The sequence below is a fragment of the Stenella coeruleoalba genome (genome assembly GCF_951394435.1).
Source record: "Stenella coeruleoalba genome assembly, chromosome: 5".
In the NCBI taxonomy this organism is placed as follows: Eukaryota; Metazoa; Chordata; class Mammalia; order Artiodactyla; family Delphinidae; genus Stenella; species Stenella coeruleoalba.
In genome coordinates this window covers 80,156,779-80,179,599 of record NC_137150.1, presented here as the reverse complement: position 1 = coordinate 80,179,599, position 22,821 = coordinate 80,156,779, and the positions used below count along the sequence as shown (strand labels likewise).

The window sequence follows — 22,821 nt, the reverse complement described above, 5'->3', positions numbered from 1 at the left end:
GAGAGAAAATATTTGATCATGGAACCCCTGTGGTTGTAGCACTGCCTGAAATTCACCCTGGGAAGCACTGGCCTAAATCGCAGTAACTACCCCCTCGCCATCCTCTCTGCCTTCGGTGTCTGATGTTCCAATCCACCTTAAATACAGCTGTGGGGAATTAGCTCAAACCACATTTTCCTTGGGCTGGGCCTCAGCTGTAAAAGCTTTGATGACCACATACAGTACCTATAATGCCACATCCGAGCCCCTCCCGGTGTGACCTGCGAAGCTCTCCTTACTCAAAAGTGAGAAACCACACAGCTGACAAGGATGTCACATGCTCTCAGTGGAAGGAAGTTACTGTTTCCAGAATGCATATGTCCTTAGACTTTACATTTTAAACACAAGACGAGTGAAAAAAGCCTAGATGACCCTCCCTTTGGAGGAGGAGAAGGAGACCTGGAGATCAGGTTTGCCCATGGTTTTTGCCCAGATTCTAAACACTGTGGGTTACGTGCAGACCAGCAGATAAGAAGTGAGTCAGAACAGGGATGGTGGGGGGTCACTTGGCAACATCTTCTGAACTGGCTTAGCTCTACCAACAGCAGGGAGACTTTCCTTCACTAAGTACCTTCCTTCATTCAGGAGTAATACAGCCCAGTGCCACCCCAGCACCCGCTTAAGTACCCAAAGCTATAGACAAGTTCCCACAGTCGAGCCTTGGAGGCAGCACCACCAGTAGCCTAATGTTGCCCCTTCAAAGATGTGCTTTGCTTTATCACATGCTATATATACCGTAAGAATTACCTAGGACCCATTTGCTCTCAAATGCTCTGACCTCAAATTATTTGAATACTCCAGGTCAAAATGTAGTGTGGACCTGAATTATCTAAATAATTAAGTTGTGTAGACATGTGCTTGGTTTCAAGAGCATGTGACTGGAATAAAAAGAGCCTGTTTCTTTAAGCAGTTTTTACAAAGGCTTTCTAAAGCCCTCCCCTGTTTCACTGATTCATTTTTTTCAAGAGAGAAAGACGAAGTGTCGATGAATGAGTTGGACCTCTGCAGGATCCCAGGAGAGGACAGGAGGGGCTGGTGGGAGAGGGAGAGGTGGGTGGCTTTTTCTTCTGCTTTGCAAAAGCTCCAGGGTCCCCAGTCTTCCCTGATTTCCAAGATGCTACACTCACTGTTTGGACTGACTCGATGCCAAGAAAACCCTTCTTTCGAGCCTGGGAGAGTTCCATGCTGTGGGATTAAAAAGTAAATGAGAACAGAAAGGGATGAAGGATAGAGAGTGAAAGGAAAAGAAAGCTGAGGAAATGAGTCTATTTGCAAGCTGGGGAGTTTCTGCATCTCCTGGCTTGCTAGGTTCCAGTGATCCTTAGAAATAAAAGAGACAGCACTAATATAAAATGCCCCAATCCAGAAAGGAATAGGCTTTTGCACAGGAGGTGTCCAAGCAGTCTCTCTGCCTCTGGTCTGGCAAATAGCAGGCCCTCAATAAGAGGACAAGTGTGTGAAGTTGTCTTGAAGATCAGCTGGAGACTGCAGCACCCACAAGGCTCTTCACAGGGACTTGTGGGTCTCATAGGACCCTTTTCTCATGACTGTGTAATCAGAGCTGTTAAACCTCATTCATGCCAGTAGGGAGGACAATGGAGCGACCCTGTATCTGGCAGGCTAGAGGGAGCAGCAAGGTACCCATCAAAACAGGCACATGTAAAAAAAAAAAAGGTTTTGATAGAATGTAATATATTTCAAAAAAACATAAAGTAATCACTGGATTACTTTATGGGACACTAGAATAGTTTCTTGTATTTATGTAACAGCTGCATGTACTTCAGATCAGTCGGCCATTGCTACAAAAATACCGTGTAATAAGCCATCCAGAATTCAGTGACTTAAAACCTCAGTAATCAGTAAGTCAGCTGAGCATTGTCTCATCTAGGCTGGACTCAGCTAGTCAGGCAGGTCTTCCTCAGGCCAGAGTGGCTGGAGCATCTCTGCTTCTCAGAGTGGGGCTGGAGACAGCTGGGTGGCTCTGCTGAACTTGTCTCTCCTTTTCCTCACACCAGCAGGCTAGCTCGGACATGTTTTCCTCTTGGTATTGACAGAAGCACAAAAGAGGGCAAGTCCAGTGTGTAAGCACATATCAAGTGCCTGCTAGAATCTTGCCTACTAACATCTCATTGGACAGAGCCATGCCCAAATTCAAGGGGTAGGAAAGTACACACTGCCTTTTGAGAGACACTCTGTAAAGTTACGTGGCAAAGGGTGTAGATATAGGGAGAGGTGAAGCATCGGGGTCAATGGTTCCACCTATCATGATGAACCACCATCTCTTCAGTTTTAGGGCCTCTAAAGATCTTCTCTAGGCATCACTGTTTCTTCACCAGTGAGTAGCTAGATAGTGTCAGGGATGTCTCTGTGGGACTCAGTTTCCTGATCCATAAAGTAGGGCTAACGTTTTCTCTGCCTGTCTCACAGGGCTGGTGTGGAGGTCAAACGATAAGATGGATGTAACAGTTCTTAGAAAGCTCTAAGGTGTTAGACAGTGCAAGCTGTTACCACAATTACTACTAGAGGACAGTACCCTTTGTATGTATTGGGCTTATAGACCATACATTCTCTGTGCAGCTGCTCAGCGCTGCCATTGTATCATGAAGGCAGCCAGGGACAATATGTAAATGATGAGCATGGCTGTGTCCCAGTAAAACTTTATATACAAAAAAGGCAGCTGGCCAATGGCAATAGTTTGCAGGTCATGGTGTATGTCCATGAACTGTAGGAGTGGAGGTTAGGATGGCTTTTCATTTGCCTGACATGCTTGGGCAAGGACTCCTTCTACAGATTCCCTCCCTCCCTCATACTCATCTTAGTGTTTAACAATCTTCACCATTAAAAGATGCATTATATATAGGCATATGTATAGCTGATTCACTTTGCTGTACAGCAGAAACTAACACAACATTGTAAAGCAACTATACTCCAATAAGAATTAATTTTTAAAAAGATGCATCATAATATGTCAATTATACCTCAATAAAAAATAATAATATTTTTAAAAAGACACATCATATCATTAAAGCTCTTCATTCTTTACTTTAAGCCCATGTTCTCTAGTTCTGAATGGGGGAGAGTCTGTTTATTATAGATCAGGTACTTTGTACACTGTAGGTACTCCATAAAGCCAAGTTATTTTGGAATTTCTGAAATTTGAGAAGAGACGGAAAACATTCTCTATTTTCTCTGGAACATAAGAAGATCCCTGGCTTCCTCCTTCCCCACTACAAGCCCCTGTGTGATCCTCTCTTGCAGACACAGGAGGCAGAGCGAAAACATGGATCCTAGGATGTATCTGTCAGTCCCTGTTGAGGGGAGAGTCCCTTTATTTCTACTGAAGAAATAGCTGCTGCCACTGAGAGCTCTCTACAACCCACTTTGCTGTTTTCAGAAATGTCTTTGCATTTTTGCTTCCCTGTCAGCCGGAGGGGTGATTCTCCATCACAATCAGGTATAAGCCTGGCTCTAGCCAACACTCCTGGGAGATAAGTGAAGAGAGCAGACTTCTCGCTTCTAAGCTCTGAAAGGTCAGTAGGCCTACCTTAAAGGAGAAAATAAACAGAAAAACAAGCTGGAGGAAATCAAGAATAGTCACACAACCCTATGATTTCTTACCTGAACTCTTCACTAGGCATTCTGAATGAGCCACTTTGGAAGTGAAAACAGCTGGTGCGAAGACTGCAAAGGCTGGTGTGAGGGACTTGTTTTTATGAGAGGGCAAACAACCCAGAACTTTCCATAGGAAGACAGCTGAGTCAGGAGCCCATTGCAGAAGATTTCATTGTCCTGGAATGATCTTCTCCACCTGAAATGAGGGTTTCAATAGTAAGTAAATTACCTGAAACTGCCTAGTGAGTCAGTGCAGGTAATGAGGACATTTGGGGTGACAAAGCTTGTATCTCCCCACTTGGTCCATAGTTTAGAAAGCAGGCAGGACCCCATATTGACTTCGTGCCGTCTCATCCACAGAGCTGGAAGGGCTCTCAGGGTACATTAAACTCAGTGTGGTCATCATAGGGACAATCTTTTCAGGAACCTGCAGGAGGCTGGCAGATGCCCAGTTTTCCCAGGCTGCTCTAAGAATCAATCCCTTGTAGCACAGATCAGTCTCAAGGAGTTCCTGCTCAAAGGGAAGATTCCCTTTCTCTGTGCTCATCTGAGAATGGAGATGTGCTGAGGAACTGCCTCCCGGGAGCTGGAGCCCTGGGTGGCGCATTCACTCTGCCTGGGTTAAAACCAGGTCTGGCTGCCATTTGTGGCACACAAATTCCATATGACTAACCAACCTGGCTCACTAATGCTCTGGCTTTACAAGGTATCTCCTATGCATCCTTCTCTCTGTTTTCCTACAAATCTACCTCATGTTCTGGCCCCTCCTTAACTTTCCTATAGCTTGACTTTATTTAGTCACAGTCCTGTTTTCCTAAACACATGTCCTTTACTGCAAATGGGATTACTCACTATTCCCCAAGCTCATCTTGCTTTCTGCTATCACTTCTTTCCTCACACCATTTTCTCAGCCTGGAATGTCCTACCCCATCTCTACCCAATCAGATCTTTCAAAGCATTATTTCTCCTAGAAAGTCAATCAAAAATGATATAATTAAGTCCCTTAAACCCTGGACTTCAGTTGAGTTTCTCTTAAGATGTTAATCATGTTCTCTCTCATAAGGAAATACCTTTTCTGCCTTTTTAGATTTGGAAGCAACACTATCTCTACACTGTCTTCCACTTCCCAAAATATAATTCATAATAGATGCTCAGTTAATACTTGTCAACAAATTTATTTGTCAAATGCAAAACTCACTGCCTGAAAGAGTTCATTTGCCTTCCTAAGTATCTAGAGAACAACCAGGAAATGTTACCGTATTGTGTGTATAACTTGCTCTGTCCCTCACAGAAATTAGGAAAGGCATTTTACAGGAGTTTTCCTAGGTTGTTTACCAAATCAGATCCTCTAAGCCTAAGAGAAATAAGTTAAATCTTATTTTTCCCATAAGAGCAATCTTATAAAATTGGTTTCTGTTCTTAACCAAGACCTGGTGCCCAACTTCTTCATATGAATGGTCACAAGCAAGATATTTAATCAATTTTAAATGTTATACCTGTTACACTATATTGCATAAAGCTTTCTACAGTGTATATAAATCAATTAAACAAGGCAACACAGCAGCCTATAAAATAAAGTTTTACATTAAGTAAAATATAGGTCATAAAGGTCTACTGTACAAAGTTTTCATCCTCTTTAAAATCCTTTCTAAAATAAATCAGCCAGTGAAGATACTCCATTGTTAGGGTCATGGTTTCAGAAAGATTTCTTTGAGGAAATACTGTAAAGCCTCTTAGGAAAACTTTGTAAGGGATTAAAACTGTGGTGACTTTTGGAGAAACTAATGCAGGAATGTAGGTTTGGTTGCCCCTATTTCTCCCTGATAATTACCCTACGGTGAGTATAGATATTAACCAGCAAGCCTGAATTTCTCTCAATATGGAAGCAGAAAGTTCTCTGCCTTCTCAACAGCGCTAGTTAATTTTCCCTGTTACATGACAATAACATACTTAGCCAAGAAATCTGCCCTGACATTAAAATGAATGCATTTGGGCTTCCCTGGTGGCACAGTGGTTGAGAGTCCGCCTGCCGATGCAGGGGACGCGGGTTCGTGCCCTGGTCCGGGAGGATCCCACATGCCACGGAGCAGCTGGGCCTGTGAGCCATGGCCGCTGAGCCTGTGCGTCCAGAGCCTGCGCATCCGGAGCCTGTGCTCTGCAACGGGAGAGGCCATAGCAGTGAGAGGCCCACGTACCGCAAAAAAAAAAAAAAAAAAAAAAAATGAATGCATTCATTTTTTTTCCTACATGATGGTGTCTTATTTTTTGCATCTGATAAAAAAACTTCACCTAGGTTCCTTCCAGTTTGACAGACTAAAAGTCTATGATGCTCATAGCCATCTCCACATTACATCTCCACAATGATAAGCCTCAGGGCTGCCTTTCACAACTGAAGGTGGTCTGACTCCATGTTATTGATCTATCTATGATTTATGAGAACAATACCAGGCCTTTCTCCACAGTTATCAAATCTATTCCAGAGGTGCTTAACCCTGGCTACACATTAAGAATATCATTGCTATTTACTCAAAGGAGTTGAAAACTTATGTCCACACAAAAACCTACACAAAGATGTTTATGGCAGCTTTAAACATAATTGCCCAAACATGGAATCAACCAAAATGACTTTCAGTAGGTGAATGGATTAAAAAAACAAAAAATGTGGTACTTCTAGAAAATGGGATATTTTCAGCACTAAAAAGAAGTGGGCTATCAAGTCATGAAAAGCATATGGAGGAAACTTAAATGCATATTAGTGAAATAACACAAAATGAAAAGGCTACATACTGTATGACTCCAACTATATGACATTCTGGAAAAGGCAAAACTAGACACAATGAAAAGATCAGTGATTACCAGGGTTAGCAGGGAGGAAGGAATGAATAAGTGGAGCACAAGATTGTTAGGACAGAGGGCAGACAGCAGAAGCAAGAAGAATTACAATCCTGCAAACTGTGGAACAAAAACCACATTCACAGAAAGATAGATGTGATGAAAAGGAAGAGGGCTATGTACCAGATGAAGGAACAAGATGAAACCCCAGAAAAACAACTTAATGAAATGGAGATAGGAAAACTTCCAGAAAAAGAATTCAGAATAAGGATAGTGAAGATGATCTAGGACCTCGGAGAAAGAATGGAGGCAAAGATCAAAGATGCAAGAAATATTTAACAAAGACCTGGAAGAATTAACTAACAAACAAACAGAGATGAACAATACAATAACTGAAATGAAAACAACACTAGAAGGAATCAATAGCAGAATAACTGAGGCAGAAGAACAGATAAGTGACCTGGAAGACAGAATGGTGGAATTCACGGCTGTGGAACAGAATAAAGAAAAAAAATGAAAAGAAATGAAGACAGCCTAAAAGACCTCTGGGACAACATTAAACGCAACAACATTCGCATTATAGGGGTCCCAGAAGAAGAAAGGACCAGAGAAAATATTTGAAGAGATTATAACTGAAAACTTCCCTAATGTGGGAAAAGAAATAGCCACCCAAGTCCAGGAAGCACAGAGAGTCCCATACAGGATAAACCCAAGGAGAAACATGCCAAGACACATAGTAATCAAACTGGCAAAAATTAAAGACAAAGAAAAATTGTTAAAAGCAGCAAGGGAAAAATGACAAATAACATACAAGGGAACTCCCATAAGGTTAACAGCTGATTTCTCAGCAGAAACTCTACAAGCCAGAAGGGAGTACATGATATACTTAAAGTGATGAAAGGGAAGAACCTAAAACCAAGATTACTCTACCCAGCAAGGATCTCATTCAGATTTGATGGAGAAATCAAAAGCTTTACAGACAAGCAAAAGCTAAGAGAATTCAGCACCACCAAACCAGCTCTACAACAAATGCTAAAGGAACTTCTCTAAGTGGGAAACACAAGAGAAGAAAAGGACCTACAAAAACAAACCCAAAACAATTAAGAAAATGGTCATAGGAACATACATATCGATAATTACCTTAAACATGAATGGATTAAATGCTCCAACCAAAAGACACAGGCTTGCTGAATGGATACAAAAGCAAGACCCATATATATGCTGTCTACAAGAGACCCATTTCAGACCTAGGGACACATTCAGACTGAAAGTGAGGGGATGGAAAAAGATATTCCATGCAAATGGAAATCAAAAGAAAGCTGGAGTAGCAATACTTATATCAGATAAAACAGACTTTAAAATAAAAAATGTTACAAGAGACAAGGAAGGATACTACATAATGATCAGGGGATCAATCCAAGAAGAAGATATAACAATTATAAATATATATGCACCCAACATAGGAGCAACTCAATACATAAGGCAACTGCTAGCAGCTATAAAAGAGGAAATCGACAGTAACACAATAATAGTGAGGGACTTTAATATCTCAGTTACACCAATGGACAGATCATCCAAAATGAAAATAAATAAGGAAACAGAAGCTTTAAATGACACAATAGACCAGATAGATTTAATTGATATTTATAGGACATTCCATCCCCAAACAGAAGATTACACTTTCTTCTCAATTGGGCCTGGAACATTCTCCAGGATAGATCACATCTTGGGTCATAAATCAAGCCTGGGTAAATTTAAGAAAACTGAAATCATATCAAGCATCTTTTCTGACCACAACACTATGAGATTAGAAATCAATTACAGGAAAAAAAAACGTAAAAAACACAAACACATGGAGGCTAAACAATATGTTACTAAATAACCAAGAGATCAGTGAAGAAATCAAAGAGGAAATCAAAAAATATCTAGAGACAAATGACAATGAAAACACAACAATCCAAAACCTATGGGATGCAGCAAACGCAGTTCTAAGAGGGAAGTTTATAGCTATACAAGCTTACCTCAAGAAACAAGAAAAATCTCAAATACACAATCTAACCTTACACCTGAAGGAACTAGAGAAAGAACAAACAAAACCCAAAGTTAGAAGAAAAGAAATCATAAAGAACAGAGCAGAACCAAATGAAATAGAAACAAAGAAAACAATAGCAAAGATCAATAAAACTAAAAGCTGGTTCTTAAAAAAAAAGATTGTTAGGACAATGAAACTACTCTACTTGATATAAAAATAGTGGATACATGTCATTACATATTTGTCCAAACCCATAAATTGTACAACACCAAGAGTGAACCCTAATGTAAAGTACAGACTTTGAGTGATAATGATGTGCCAATGTAGGTTCATCAATTGTATCAAATGTACCACTCTGGTGCAGGATTTGATACGGGAGGCTATGCATGAATGGGATCAGAGAGTATATGGGAAATACCTACCTTCCTCCCAATTATGCTCTGAACCTAAAACTGCTCTAAAAAATAAAGGTCATTTTTTAAAGTCTTAAAATTAATAAATGAGAGTCCTCTCCTACCAAAAAAATTATATATATATATGTACATATATATATATATAACTTTATATATATATATATATATAAAGTTATATATATATATATATATATGCTTGGCTTCTCCTCTCAACCCCAAAGCCAATTAAATCAGAAAATCAGCATCTCTGTGAGTGGAAATCAAGCCTCAGTATTTTTAAAGCTCCCTAGATGATTTCAATGTGCCAGCAAAGTGAGAATCATAGACCTCTGCAAATAAAAAGCAGCCTGCTCATTCATTTGAACCTTAAACCAAATAACCACCTGAGAGAATTCAGAAATCTTGGGTTCTAGACTCAACCTGACAATAATATCCATATGCATAACTTTGAATACATCATATCCCCTCTCAAAGTCTTAGTTTCCTCAAGTATAGCATGAGCAGAGTGTCCCCCATTATCAAACAGTCCAATTCCTCAACAAACACTAGCAAACAGAATTCAACAGCACATTGAAAGGATTATACAACATGACCAGTAAGATTTATTCTTGCAGTGCAAGTATGGTCCAACATACAAAAATCAATCAATATAATATACCATATAACAGAATGAAGGAAAATAACCACATGATCATTTCAATTGATGCAGAAAGGGATTTCACAAAAGTTAACACACTTTCATGATAAAAACACTCAACAAACTAAGAATAGAAGGAGATTGCCTCAACATAATAAAGTCTATATATGCAAGGCCCTCAGCAAACATCATACTCCATAAGGAAAGACTGATAATCTGCCCTAGAGTGCTACATTTGTTACACTCAATGAACCGACATTGACACATCATTATCACCCAGAAGTCCACAGTTTACATTAGGGTTCACTCTTGTACATTCTGTGGGTTTTGACAAATGTATAATGACATGAATTATAGTAACATACAGAGTATTTTTGTTGCCCTAAAAATCCTCTGTGCTCCATCTATTCATACCAACCTTTTCAGACTGACTTCTTTCACTTAGTAATAAGCATTTCAGTTTCCTCTAAGTCTTTTTATGGTTTGATAGCTCATTTCTTATGGGAAATCACTGTACTTTCTGCTCAATTTTGCTGTGAACCTAAAACTGCTCTAAAAAAAAAAAAGTATTTTTTTAAAGAAATGAAATGCTGCTATTGACATAAAAAAACAAAACAGGGCAAATTAAAAGAAAGTAGAAGAAACAAATATTTATGCAGTGCCTATTATCTGCCATTATTCTGCTGGATGCTGCGACACAATGATAAGCAAAACAGACACTGTCCCCATCTTCTTAGAGCTCACCATCTAGTATAGGAATCAGACATCAAACCACACAAATACAAAAGTATAATGATCAGTGACAGCATATACAGGCATACCTCATTTTATTGTGCGTTGCTTTATTGCACTTTGCAGATACTTCATTTTTTTTTTTACAAACTGAAGGTTTGTGACAACCCTGTGCTGAGTATCTCTATTGGTGCCATTCTTCCAACAGCACTTGCTCACTTCATGTCTCTGTGTCACATGTGGGTAATTCTCGAAATATTTCAAACTTGTTCATTATTATTATATTTGTTATGGTGATCTGTGATCAGTGATCTTTGATGTTACTACTGCAAATGGTTAACGGTTAGTATTTTTTATCAATAAAGCATTTTTAATTAAAAAAATAATGGAAGAGTGAAAGCTTTTCCTCCAAGATCAGATACAAGACAACGATACTCGCTTTCACCACTTCTATTCAACATAATACTGGAAGCACTATCCAGAGAAATTAGGTAAGAAAAATAAAAGGCATCCAAATTAGAAATGCAGAAGTAAAATCATCTCTGTTCACAGAGCACATAATCTTATATGTAAAAAATCCTGAAGATTTCATTAAAAAACTTAGAATTAATAAATAAATTCAGTAAAACTGCAGGATATAAAATCAACATGCAAAAATCAGTTGTGTTTCTACATACTAACAATGAACAATCCAAAAAGGATTTTTAAAAAATACCATTTATAATATTTAGGAATAATTTTAAACAAGGAGGCAAAAGGCTTATACACTGAAAATTTTTACATGTTGATGAAAGAAATTAAATACACAAATAAATAAAAGACATCTGTGTTCATAGATAAGAATATTTAATATTGTTAACGTACCAAAACTACTCAAAGTGATCTGTAGATTCAACACAATCCCTATCAAAATCTCAACAATATTTTTTGCATAAACATAAAAATCCATTCATATGGAATTTCAAGGGACATCAACTAACCAAAACATACTGAAAAGAAAAACAAAGTTGGGGGTCGCACACTTCCCGATTTCAAAACTTACTACAAAGTCACAATAATCAAAACAGTGTAGTACTAAAAGATAGGCAGACATGTAGATTAATGAAATAGAACAGACAGCCCAAATAAGTCCTAATACATTTGGCCAAGTGATTGCTGACAAGGGTGCTAAGACCATTCAGTGAGGAAAGGACAGTCTTTTTAACAAATGGTGTTCAGAAAACTGGATACCTACATGCAAAAGAATAAAGTTGAACCCTTACCTTATACCATATACCAAAATTAATTTAAAAATGCATCGAAGACCTAAATATAAAAGCTAAATCTATAAAATGCTGAGATAAAAACAGAGGGGAAAATCTTCATGACATTGGATTTAGCAATTACTTCTTGGATATGACACCAAAAGCACAGGCAACAAAAGAAAAGTTAGATGAATTGGACTATACCAAATTTAAAACTTCTGTGCATCAAAGGACACAATAAACAGAGTGAAAAGGCAACCTACCAAATAGGAGAAAATATTTGCAAATCATATAACTGATAGAGGTTAATATCTAGAATATATAATAAATTCCTACAAGTCAACAACAACAAAACAATGCAATTAAAAAAAGACTTGAATAGACATTTCTTCAAGGAAGAGATATGAATGGCCAATAAGCACATGAGAATATGCTCAACATCATTAATCATTAGAGAGATGCAAATCAAAACCACCTCATACCCATAAAAACAAACTCAATCAAAAAATGGGCAGAAGACCTAAACAGACATTTCTCCAAAGAAGACATACAGATAGCCAAGAGGCACATGAAAAGATGTTCAACATCGTTGATTATTAGAGAAATACAAATCGGAACTACAATGAGATATCACAACAGTCAGAATGGCCATCATCAAACAGTCTACAAACAATAAGTGCTGCTGAAGAGGGTGTGGAAAAAAGGGAACCCTCTTACACTGTTGGTGGGAATAAAATTGGTATAGCCACTATGGAGAAAAATATGGAGGTTCCTTAAAAAACTACAAATAGAACTACCATATGATCCAGCAATCCCTCTCCTGGGCATATATCCAGAGAAAACATGGTTCAAAAGGATAAGTGCACCCCAGTGTTCATTGCAGCACTGTTTACAATAGCCAACACATGGAAGCAACCTAAATGTCCATCAACAGATGAATGGATAAAGAAGATGTTGTATGTATACACAATGGAATATTACTCAGCCATTAAAAAGAATGAAATAATGCCATCTGCAGCAATATGAATGGACATGCAGATTATCATACTAAGTGAATTAAGTCAGACAGAGAAAGACAAATACCACATGATATCACTTATCTGCGGAATCTTAAAAAAAATGATACAAATGAACTTATTTACAAAACAGAAACAGACTTAGAGAATGAACTTATGGTTACCAGGGGTGAAGGGTGGGGAGGAGGGATAGACTGGAAGTTTGGGATTGACATGTACACACTGTTATATTTAAAATAGATAACGAACAAGGACCTACTGTATAGCACAGGGAACTCTGCTCAATATTCTGTAATAACCTATATGGGAAAAGAATTTGAAAAAGAATAGTTACATGTATATATACAACTTTGCTGTACACCTGAAACTAACACAACATTGTTAATCAATTATACTCCAAAATAAAATAAAAAAAAAGAAGTCCTTACAAGCTTAAAAAAAACACAAAAAAAACAGATGACAAATGTCAGCAGGATGTGGAGTAATTGGAATTCTTGTGTACTCTTCAAGGGAATGTAAAATGGTACAGCTGCTGTGGAAAACAGTATAGCAGTTCCTCAAAATTAAACACAGAATTACCATATGATCCAGCGATTGCACTTCTGGGTATATGCCCAAAAGAACTGAAAGCAGGAACTTGGAGAGATTTACATACCCATGTTTTTAGCAGCATTATTCCCAGTAGCCAAAAGGTAGAAGGAACACACGTGTCCATTGACAACTGGATGGATAAACAAAATGTGGTATATGTACACAATAAAATATTATTCAGCCTTAAAAAGGAAGGAAATTCTGACACAGGTTGCAACATGGATAAACCTGCTGAGGGTCCGGGTTCAGTCCCTGGTTGGGGAACTAAACTCCCACAAGCTGCGCAGCCAAAAACAAAGTGGTGACGGCAGCACAAAATGTGAATGCACTTAAATGCCACTGAACTGTACACTTAAGAATGGTTAAGATGGTAAATTTTATGTTATGTGTATTTTACAATTTTTTTAAAGAACAGTATGATGCATGGATTCTATTCAAATGGAACAGTTATTCAGTAGTTAGAACACATGAGTACATACTACGTGACAGCTGGTTTAACACAACCACCTCCATCCCGATGATGATGAACCAGCAAACTCAGATTATGTAGTTGACTGATATTAGGGAAGACAAAAGTTACCCTGTTGAATTTCAAACCAATTATTTTAGGTATCATTGAATTACAACCATTAGCTGAGATTTCTGTCTGCTGGTTCAGTTTGAATAAAAGAAGAGTTTCTTGCAGAACCCTCTATAATCTACCGTGAAGATGCTAATGCATGAGTGGCTTGCATATAATATACAGTATAAATGTGCATGCATGTTCATCCTTTTGGGGGTGAGATAAAGCATTTTTTACTGCATTTGATATATAGAACCTTCTAAACTGATAATATCGGATATTAACCTAAAACAAATATTATATAATATTTTTTTATTTAAAAAAGATATACTACTACTTTACCACAAGAGAGAAAATTTCTGTCTTTTGAATGTGCATAGTTGATTGGACATTTAGACCAATCAGACTCTATTAAATATGAATATAATCAGCCAGAGCTCCTCACCACTGCCACACACACACACCTATCTAGTTGAACTTGATAACTTGGTAACTACAGTAAAAAAGTGGTGCATTATAAACAACATAGGACAGTTAAAAGTGAATTCTTATAGTTATTAAATATTATATTGAATATTTTTAAGTAGATTATATGCACTGCAAAAATCTCTACAAATTGGCATCCACACAGCAGTAGAAAATTCCCAATCAAATCACTCATGCCCAAAAAATGTTGATATCTGAGTTTCATGAGGATGAGACTTCTTTTTTGCTCTCTGCAGTATCTCCTGTGTCTAGAATAGTACAAAGTGGATGCACAATAAGTGTTAGTAGAATGAAAAAATAATGTGTATAGTTTCACTGAGGGTCTCTTGGTCAGACATCCTGAGCATGGCATGGGTGGGACCAAGCCCATGGACCAGATGAGCCAATGAAAGGGAACCAGACCAAACACTTTCCTCCTCACCAGGCAGAGTAGACTTGAGGAAAATGCCTCCAATAAAGCATAATGTTTCTGGACTGTAGCAATTTCCTGTCAGAGCAACAGACAGTAGGTCCCAATATGAGGGGTACCAAAGGTTCCAATATGAAATGGGAAGGAAGTGATAAGGAATTTAGGGTGGGCTATATGCAGAAGCCCAGACAGGAAAGAGGCCACTAAAATGTAGGAGAACCCCAGTCACTGAATTCTTGGAAGAAAACCTTATGCCAGGAAGGCATTTCAGAAATCAAGGTCAAAGCTCCAACTCAGGGAGCTGGGAAGAAGGAGAACTAGGTTAAAATCAACAAACCAGAAATTTCCATTTCCTAAACGGAGGCAAATCACAAGGGTTAGATTAGCAAGATGGTTAGCACCTCATAGCAAGTCCTAAAGTGTGGGTCTGAGGACACTTACAGATCTCCTATGCCTAGAACTGGGGATAAGTCCAGTGTGTTCATGTCACCTGGCTATGAAGAGTAAAGGGATTCAGAAATCCCTCAATACCACAAATCACCTGTGTGCTGCCATCTTAGAATTTACAGTATAGCTCTTCAGTTCAATCCCTGATCCAGGAAATAACGCTGGGAGGAAAGGAAGAACAGAGGAGACGAGACATCCACACAAGAATGCACAATGGGAAGGCTTTCCACTACAAAGAGAATTACATTGACAAGACACTGGGGAAGACATGCACTGGATGCATAGAAGTATTCCTGCCATGAAAAGGATTCTACAGATTCTTTTCCCCTTGCTTATTGCAGTAATGTGTTTTCTCTAGTCTGTGATAAACAGCCTAACTGTTCATTCTTAGTTGGTGGTTTCTCTGACTCAATCTAATTAATGTGTTCTAAGACTCTCCGCTCCTTGTCAAGTGTAGCTGGAAAGTAATAATAATAGTTTGTAGTAGCAATAATAAATAGGGTGTGTTTTTTTTTGAGAACTTACTCTTTTAATTGTCACATGACCCTATAGTATAGATATTGCTAACATCCTCATTTTATTGATGACCAAACTGAGGCACAGAGACAAAGGTAATTGGTCCAAGGTCACACCCCTAGTAATCTGGGATTCAAATTCAAACAGACATACTAACAGTATAGCCCTTGCTATAAACCACTCTGTATAGTGAGCTACTCTCACTGACCCCCTTTGGTAAATTTGTTTCTGAGCATGATCTCTGACCTAGTATGACCTCTTTTAAACGACTCATACCCTATCTTACAGATGTTAACTCAATACAGCTTTACAGTACATAGCACACTTATAAAACAGTGATTGAATCTGATCTATGGGTCCATGTAGCCATAGCAGAGGGTGATGATTCCCTCTCATTTCACTCAAACTTCCCACTCCGTGTGGAGAAAAGCACATTTCAACCATCTTCAGAGATAAAACTTTATGTGCTGGGCAAGTAACAGGCTAGTCAGACACCTTTCAGGGACTTTGAATGCCAAGCTTTCTTGAAGACCTGAAGCACAAAAACATTGTGAAACCCATGTCAATTCAGGGAGGTTTCATTCTAATTAACATGCCCTGCAAAAAATCAGAATTAGATTATGCAGGGATTCATTACATATAAAGTGTCCTGAGAGGTACCCCTGTATCTAAATATTAGATTTTCTTTAAATCATACTCTGAATTTGTATACCCTGATTAACATACTACACTTGTTTTTATAAATTGTTTGTTCGTTTGTTTTTAATTCATTACTTCCATCTATCAGGAATGGGACAGAGCAAACTAGCAAAGGCATCCGACTGCATGGCTGAAACCAGCTCTAATAGCCAGGTAAGAACTGAGAAGAAGAAATACAGCAATCCTAAAGCAGCAAGGAACTGCAAGAGTTAGAAGTACATTTTATAGGGCTTCCCTGGTGGCGCAGTGGTAGAGAGTCTACAGGGGACATGGGTTCGTGCCCCGGTCCGGGAAGATCCCACATGCCACGGAGCGGCTAGGCCAGTGAGTTATGGCCGCTGCTGCGCATCCTGAGCCTGTGTTCCACAACGGGAGAGGCCACAACAGTGAGAGGCCCACGTACCGCAAAAAAAAAAAAAAAAAAAAAAAAAAAAGAAGTACATTTTATAATGAATCAAAGGCCAGAAATGAAAAATGGGCCCTTCAAGAAGCAGGCCTTCCTATTAAGGAGTTGATCAGGCAATAAATGCATGTACGAGTGAGTTCACACCACCTTAGGGAATGAGGGCTACAGAGACAACTACTCGCTCCCTGCTCTTGAAGAATTTTATATCTAGAACCAAAATGTCTAACAGAACTTCCTGCAGTGATGAAAATATTCTACATCTGCCCTGTCCAATGTGGAAGACAAAAGCCACACGAGCCTATTTAAATTTAAGTTAAAAATTCCGTTCTTCAGTCACACTAGCCACATTTCAAGTGCAAAGTAGCCAAATGTGGCTATTTAAATTGAAGTTTAAATTAATCACATTTACAGAACATTAATAATTTAGTTCTCAGGAATACTGGTCACATGTCAAGTGCTTAGCGGCCATCTGTGGCTCATGGCTGCTGTGCTGGGCAGTGCAAACATAGAGCATTTCTTTCATCACAGGAAGTTCTATTGGACAGAGATGTTCTCGAAAATGTCAGAAGAGGAGGAAAGTATAATGTCCTTATTTTTAAGAAGTATTAATTATATGATCTTCTTTAAATGAAATCAATCATGAGTGATACCAAGCAGGACGAGGTGCACAAAAGGCTCATAGGCTCCTGGGCACAAAAGCCTTTCTGTGTCCCCCATTTCTTGTTTGTAGGAAATAGGCTTCATTCAGCCTCCAGGACCTTCCCTGAGTTCCAAGGGCAGGTTCAAACAGATGCTAATTAGGGAAGGGAGGAGATGCAGAGACAAGGGAGGAGCAGTCAAGAGGAACAATAGTGCAGCCTTGGGGCAGGGTCCTGGTCCCCCCTCAGGGGATATACATAACAATATCTTTGAGCTGTTGTGCAGATACGGAAGCCCCACCAGGTGGGAGAAGTTAACAGTATGCTGCCCACAAGCACATAGACCACAGACCATTTGGAACCAGAAGGATGATGATGCTGCCTCCCACTTACCTCACCACCAACCAATCAGAAGAATGTCCACGAGCTGATCACCCCCCTCTTTGAACCATTACTATAAAACTCCTCACTACCCCCTCCAGGTGGGGACACAGAGTTTTGAGGGCTTTAGCTCACTGTGGACCCCTTTGCCTAGCAAAGCAATAACGCTATTCTTTTCTACTTTGTCCAAAACTCTGTCTCCGAGATTTAATTCAGTGCTGGGGTACAGAGGCCAGATTCGGCTTCAAAGCCATGATGAAAAGTAAAAACAATGGACGAGACTCTTCTTATCAACTGAAGGCAAACTATATATACTTAACAACATACCTATATCCAGATGGATACTCGATCTTAAATTGGCTTTGAATTCATACATAATTATAACACTGTTAAGCAACGTCTTTAGCAATTGACGGTAAAAGGTTAGGCACAAAAAGCCTCCACTTAAGAAGTTTCCTATGAAAAGAAGTTAAATCCATTCAAGTCTTGACTTTGTAGTCAAAGATGATCCGTGTGTGTTGATACAGCCATCAAGGAAAGAATGAAATTTAGGATAACAGAGATACCACCGAGGTGAATTATTTTGCTCCAGCAAACCTCAGGCTGAGATTTATTTCTTCTCCTTGGTAATGCATAACGAAGAAAGTCAAGTGTGGACTTGTGTCAGTGGACCATTTAAGCTGATGCATTACAAAACTAGTAGTGGCTTTCACCTCATTTGAGCTATAGACCTATCGATGTTCTCATTAAGAACTAATATTCTCAGTGACTTGAAACTCATCATAAATATTTAAGTAGAATTACTCCTAAAATTAGAGCTTCCTCCCTGCCCTTCATTCATGAAAGGGTCTCAACCCATTTGTGACTATGTTTCCAAGGAGGAGCATAACAGGTATGCCCACAGTGACGAGCCCTCAATATTCATGTAGACTCTGATACACATGCCATGAAAATGGAACACAGTAGTTGTGCAGAGTAGAGTACATGGGTCTCCCATCATCTTGTTTACATACCTGGATGTTGGGGTTGCCTTTTCGTTACCATCCTTATTTTTTTTTTATATCTATTTTTTTATTATTTTTTTTAAATTTTGATAATTTACTTTGGCTGCACTGGGTCTTAGTTGTGGCACGCAGGTTCTTCGTTGTGGCATGCGGGATCTTTTAGTTGCAGCATGTGGACTCTTAGTTCTTAGTTGCGGGATGCAGACTCTTACTGGTGGCACGCACGCAGGATCTAGTTCCCCGCCCAGGGATCGAACCTGGGCCCCCTGCATTAGGAGCACAGAGTCTTACCCACTGGACCACCAGGGAAGTCCCTTGTTATCATCTTTAGAACTCTGGTCTTCAATGACTTTGGCCCAGAAAACACTCAATAAGGCAATTTGATTTTTCAAAATTGGTTTCTTCACACATGAAATAATTTAATTTAATAACAATGATAGTAATCTTGTTAATTGAAGGAAGGAAATTCACTGAGCGAAGCCACATTAATGCCTAGCATCATTTTACTCTGTTCAGATTTTCTGAACTTAGCAGACTATACCCTGGCTTCTGGAACACTCCATCCCAGGTGTGACTGAGCATCTTGGGTGAGCACTGCCCACCTCCAGGGAAGAGATCTCTGCCCTGGTCATGGAGGTTAGCCAAAAATACCTGGTGTCAAGTGGGCTGCCTTCCCTTTTCATTTCCTCATTCCAAACTCCTCTTTTCCCTGGTGTGTTTTTTTTATCCCTTTTTCCTTAAAATAAATAAATAAATAAATAAATAAATAAATAAATAAATATATATATATATATATATATATATATATATATATATATATATAATCTCCTAAAACAGTCCTTTTAAAAATAGCCTCTCATGCTTTCTTCCATTCGGTGATCCATAGAAACCCTCAGGATAAACCCCCAAATCCCAGCTCCAGTAGTTATCTAATCATGATCATTGCTGTTATTACAACCATCAGCCATTCATCCGCTGTTTCCATCCTTACTGGTTTCATTACATTGGTTAAAACTATCCCACCAGCACTGAAGCTCCTGGGGTACTACGTTATCACCTCCTCCGGGAAATGACTGCCATGAAACGCTCCCAGGTACGGGCTCCTTTTAGTCATGCCTGATTGGATTAAGAGCGAACATCTGAACTAAGACAAACTAGTCAAATTGTTTCTTCCTAAAAAATTTAGAATTAGAATTAAGAGTTTAATCAGTCTGACCTGGTTGTTGCAGTTGCACACTTGGGAGACTTGAGTTGGCTATCACCTGCCTCACATGTGATGGAGGCACAGGAAAAAAAAAAAAAAAAAAAAAAGGAAGCCTATTGCAAAAAAAACAACAGAACTTCTGGCAGATTTTCAGTTCAAGCTCCTATCTCCCCAGTCCCACCCCTCCACACCCCTCATGGATATACACAAATAACCACAATCCTCTTTCAAAGATCACCACCTCTCTGACATAATCATCTCCATCTCTTTTCTTTTTTGCTTTTGAATGACTGTTTTCATATATCCTCTTCTTCCTTCGTATATTAAGTACAAAGATTCCCACCCACCCCCTTTTCTTAATATTTATTTATTTATTTGGTTGCGCTGGGTCTTAGTTTTGACACACAGGATCTTCGTTGCTGCATGAGAATTCTTAGTTGCTGCATGTGGGATCTAGTTCCCTGACCAGGGATCGAACCTGGGCCCCCTACATTGGCAGTGCAGAGTCTTAGCCACTAGACCACCAGGGAAGTCCCTGCTCCTCCTTTTTAAGGCCAACCCTTCAACTTGACTTGGCCCTACTCCTTTCCATCTCCAAAGAAACCCTCAACAGCTATCTTCAATTACCATCTCTGGCACCCACCTGTTCATCTTCCATTTCTATTTCTCCAGGGAGAAGTCTTCAGGTGTGCTTCTGTTTTCCTTCACTTTGTCACCAAACTACTGGAGAGAGAGGTCTGCACTTTGTAAACAAGTACTGAACTCTGGCTACCTCCGAGTAACAATAACCCCAGAGCTCTGTGTACGGCATGACTCTGCTACTACCTCCTGTCCACCCTCACCCTCCATTAAGCCCAGCAAGCTGTCCTCTACCCTCATCACTCCATGGAAGCAATTATCCCAAAGGGCACCTTAGACTTCCAATCACCAAGTCTTAGGTCCTTTTCTTATTCCTCACTCTATTTGGCTATTGCATCAGATAACAATAACAGTTTACTCTCGGTGGTAGGCAGAAAAATGATCCCCCCAAAATGCCCAGCTCCTAATCCCTGGATCCTGTGTACATGTTACCTTATATGGCAAAAGGGACTTGGCAATGTGATTAAGGTTATAGACCTTGAGATAGGGAGAGTTTCATAGATTATCCATGTGGGGCCAATCTAATCACATGAGCCAAGAGTCAGTCAGAAAAATGTGATGAAAAAAGCCATAGGAGAGATTTGAAGCATAAGATGGACGTAATCCACCATTGCTGAAGATGGAGTAAGACAGCCAGGAGCTGAAGATGGAGTAAGGCAGCCTCCAGAATGCTCAGGCAACAGCAAACAAGGAAATGGGACCTCAGTCCTACAACCACAAGAAAGTGAATTTTGCTAACAATCCTAATGATCAAGTAAACAGATTCTTCCTTAAAACCTCCAGAAAAGAATACAGTCCTGTGACATCTTGATTTTAGCCAGGTGAGAACCCTGCCAGGATTTTGACTTACAGAACTGAAGATAATAATTTTCTGTTGTTGGGACTTCCCTGGCGGTCCAGTGGTTAAGACTTCACCTTCCAGTGCAGAGGGTGTGGGTTCCATCCCTGGTCGGGGAGCTCAGATCCCACATGCCTCACGGCCAAAAGACCAAAACATAAAACAGAAGCAATACTGTAACAAATTCAATAAAGGCTTCAAAAATGGTCCACATCAAAAAAATCTTTTAAAAAAATAATAATAATTTTCTGTTATTGAAGCCACTAAGTCTGTGGTAATTTGTTACAGCAGCAACAGAAAACTAAAACACCCCCTTCATTCTGAAATTCTCTCCTTGGCTTTTGTACTAATGTCTTCTGTGGTTCTGCTCCATCTCCTGGAACTCTTTTTCTTTTCTTTACTCCCATTCTCCCTATACACAGGTAATTACTAAATTTTTGTTTTCATTCCTAATCTCCTTCTGGCCATATTATAAAATTTCATAATCTTACCAACCACTTCCACTCATATGGTACCAAAAGCTAAACTCCTGCCTCTGACCTTTCCCCGAACTGCCTGGTGGTCATCATCATCTAAATAACCTACCGCCTAAAATAGTTAGTATGTCCCAAACTGAACCCACCATCTTTTTTCCAAGGGTTGCTTCCTCTCATTATTGTTCTTTTTACTCATACTACCATTGTCTCAGTTACCCAAATTCAAAAACTCCAAACCATCATGGATACCTACTGAGCTTCTAAAATACCCACCTCTACAATTATTTTCAAAGTCCTATATAATCATCGTTCTATGTGTTACCCTTTCTCTACTTCTATTGGCCTACTGTATCAGCCAGGGTTCAATCATGACAATAGAAACTACACTAATTATTTTAAATAGAAAGACTTAAATACAGAATTGTAGCTCTGCAGGTGACAGAAAAACAGAGAAGCTAAACAAGGGATAATCAAGCAATTCAGAAATAAGTACAATGGTAAACTGCTACTATCCTTAATGTGGAGAGGCAAAAGTGAAAGACAGGATTACCAAAGCTACAGCCATAGAGCAGTTACCACTGCTGCCCGAAGTACCACCTGAAGCACACTGAAAGAGAACTACTCTTCCTTCCTCCTTCCCTCCCTTCTTCCACCAGAGCCTCTCATCGGCCAAACCAGCAGGAAGCCAGCTGACAGGTGATGCGGAGCCTGGGAAACACAAGCTGTAAGAGTCAGCTCCCTTGCAGTCAGGGGAAGAGAAAGGCATAGGTCTGAAAGCATATAAGCAGTTGGCTGATATATATGCTAGCTCCATCCCTCGTTTCCTCTCACCTTGACTATTTATAATAGTCTCTTAATTGGCCTTCCTGCCTCATGTGTCTCCACACCATCCTATAACACTACTGCCAGATGCATCTTTCTAAAACAATAATCTCATCCTGGTACTTTCCTCTCCAAATTTTTCAATA

General features: G+C 39.4%; 1 long non-coding RNA gene across 1 annotated transcript in view; it reads right to left on the bottom strand.

Annotated features, from left to right (window-relative positions):
* Positions 1-3,842, bottom strand: part of LOC307186813 — a 44,222-nt gene extending 40,380 nt beyond the window's left edge. The window contains exon 1 of the long non-coding RNA XR_013828470.1: positions 3,658-3,842. This is a non-coding gene — a long non-coding RNA (uncharacterized lncRNA). The remainder of the gene's footprint in view (positions 1-3,657) is intronic.
* Between the last annotated feature and the right edge of the window lie 18,979 nt (positions 3,843-22,821).